A 3,366-nucleotide genomic window follows, 5' to 3' on the forward strand; every position below is an offset into this window, starting at 1 on the left:
TAGTCATTAGGGAAATACAAACCAAAACTACAATGAGATACCATTCACACTGATAGGATAACCTACTATTCAGAAACACACACACACAGAAAATAAGTGTTGGTAAGGTTGTAGAAAAATTGGAATGGAATGTGAAATGGGATAGCCACTATAAAAAACAGTATGGTGGTTCCTCAACAAGTTATAAACAGAATTATTATATGATTCAGCAATTCTACTTTTGGTTAGATACCCAAAATAATTGAAAGCAGGGTCTTAAAGGTGATAGTTAGCAGCATTATTCATAATAGCAAAGGTGGAAGCTACAAGTGTCTATTAATAGATGAATGGTTAAACCAAATGAGATATATACTAGAATGGAATATTATTTAGCTTTAAAATGGAAGGAAATTCTGACACATGCTACAACACAGATGAGCCTTAAAGACATTCTGTTACTTGAAATAAGACAGTCACAAAAAGACAAATATTGTAGGACTCCACTTAAGTTAGGTAACTCTAGTAGTCAAATTCATTAAAAACAGAAAGTAGAATGGTGGTTGCCAGGGGTCGGGAGAATGGAGAATGGAATTGTTTAATGGGTATAGAGTTTCAGTTTTGAAAGATTAAATCATTCTCAAGATCGGTTGCATAACAATGTGAATGTACTTAACACTACTGAATTGAACAATTAAAAATGGTTACAATGGTAAATTTTATGTTATGCTTATTTTACTAAACTTAAAAATATTGTAATTGAAAATAAACACAAATAAAGGAATTCTTTAAAGGAGACTAAGTATATGAGAAAATGGCTCACAATCACCATTTCGGAAAACCTCCCTGGCTAAGCCGGCTCTGCTGTGATCAGTTTATTATGTGCCCTGTGGAGTTCATTAGTAGAGTTGGAAAAAAGGCTATCTTTACGTACATACTTCTCATGTCTTAACAAAGAGGCTATAAATTGGCAACCTGCTCATAAGTATTTTCTTTGTTCCACACAGTGTTTTCAGCTAGGACACAAAGGTATTTGCTCACCAATTTTTTTTTAAATATATTTTATTGATTTTTTACAGAGAGGAAGGGAGAGAGACAGAGAGTCAGAAACACGGATGAGAGAGAAACATCGATCAGCCGCCTCCTGCACATCTCCTACTGGGTATGTGCCTGCAACCCAGGTACATGCCCTTGACCGGAATCGAACCTGGGACCTTCCAGTCCGCAGGCCGATGCTCTATCCACTGAGCCAAACCGGTTTTGGCACCAATTTTTAAAGATCAAATTTCTTATAAATATTTCTGGATTTCTCTCTGTGTGTGTGTGTGTGTGTGTGTGTGTGTGTGTGTTTCTTTCTTGAAAATGTGATTGCATTCCCTTATGACAACAGTTGGCTGCTGCTGAGGGCAGGCTGCTCCTTTAGCCAGGTCACCACTACTTCTGTCAGTGACATCACCACCAGGCCCACCTTGCTCTAGGCTGGAGCAGAGTGAAAAAGGAGAGAGTGCTAGGAGGAGTGCTCAGAGGCTAAGGGACACGTCAGAATATGGCAGACCTCGAGGCCATCATAGAGACCTGGCTTTTACTGCAAATGACATGGGGAGCTATTGAGGGGTTTTGAGCCAAAGAGTGACTTGACCTTAGATTTTTAAACCACCACACAGCCATACTGCTGGTTTTAGCTTTTAGGGGGAAACTATCTAGACCAGCCGTGGGCAAACTACGGCCCGTTTGAAATGAATAAAACTAAAAAAAAAAAAGACCGTACCCTTTTATGTAATGATGTTTACTTTGAACTTATATTAGTTCACACAAACACTCCATCCATGCTTTTGTTCCGGCCCTCCGGTCCAGTTTAAGAACCCATTGTGGCCCTCAAGTCAAAAAGTTTGCCCACCCCTGATCTAGACTGCAATGGTGGAAACAGGGAGACCTACTCAGAAGCCTTTACCAGGGAGCATGGGATGGCTTAGATCAGCCGGGGAGGTGGTGTCAAGTAGGGGAAGTCAGGATGTGTCTGAAGGTTAAGTCAACAGAATCTCCTGTTGGATTAAATGTGAGATGTGAAAGAAAGAAGCCAGGCCAAAAACCCCCAAAGGTTTTGGCATGAGTGACTGGAAGGATGGAGTTGCTATTTGAGATGAAGAAGCTGGAGGAAGAGTAGATTTAAGGGGCAAAATCAGGAGTTCCAATTTGGACATGTCGACCTTGGGACATATAGTGATATCCAAAGGAAATGTTGAGTAAGCTGTTAGACATAAGTCTGGAGTTCAGGGGACATGTCTGGATGGCAATAAACCTTTCATTTTCTGATTTAGTCCCATAATTTTTAATACCCTATAATATTGGTGACTCCCAAATGTTTATGTTTACAGTGGATTCAAGCAGATTATGGATGTATGGCTGTGTTGCCAGGAAAGAGAGAGGTGAGCATCTTGGTCTGCCACTTTATCTCTGATCACATAAATCACATTTTCAAGAAAAAAAAACAGAAATCCAGAAATGTTTATAAGACATCTGATCTTTAAAAATTGGTGAGCAAACCCCTTTGTGTCCAGTGCTTGGATCTCAGGTTACCTCTGAATCCCTACCCAACTTTACTAAGTCGCATATCTATCTGTTAAGCTGTAAAGAGAAATTTGAATCAAGGTCTGAAATCCTTTCACTGGGGTTCTTTCCTCCACCCCACCTGCCAATCTTTGGCAAGGGTGTCTTTCAAAGACCCAGTCGTCTTGTTTTCTCATCCCCTTCCTAGGCATTTTAATCTCTCCCTTGATTTCTCTGGGCCCACTTAATTTCAGTAGCGGGAATCTTGGTGCTGAGAAATGGAAGTATTAGGGAAAATCCTCCACTAAGACTTTAGTTTCTAGGTGTATTTTGCCTTCTGTCTAGCAATTCTTAATTGCTCCACCCAGTTCCTGTCCCCAGGGATTCTAGGGCCCTTACAGTTCCAATGAAACTTTTCTCCATTCAATTCAACTTATGTTCTTCTCTGAATGTGCCTTTAGGTCTGAAGAACCGTGGTCTGGAGTAGGGAGAAAGGCAGCCGTCAACCAGCCGTAACCTGGGCGACACCCCCCACGCAGGTCGGAGAAGTTCAGGGCCGGACCCAGCACCCAGCTCTGAGCTCGGGTCCAGCGCTCTCCATCCTCCGCTCCCGAGCGCGGGGGCTTCCGGCGCCGGGCCCCTCCTCCCGGGGCGGGGCCTGCCGCTGCCCCGCCCCCTCCCGGGGGTTGGGCGCCGCTGCGGGGCGGGGTTCACGTGAAGGGCGGGCGGGGGGGGAGGGGGCCTGATTTTCCGGCCGGCGAAAGGAGAAGCGGCCCCCGTGAGGACCTCGGGGATTTTGAAAAAACACGCTCCCGGGAGGGAAAGGGGGTTTCGGGCCAGGGG

The sequence above is a fragment of the Myotis lucifugus genome, unplaced genomic scaffold, assembly GCF_000147115.1.
Source record: "Myotis lucifugus unplaced genomic scaffold, Myoluc2.0 scaffold_180, whole genome shotgun sequence".
Taxonomy (NCBI): Eukaryota; Metazoa; Chordata; class Mammalia; order Chiroptera; family Vespertilionidae; genus Myotis; species Myotis lucifugus.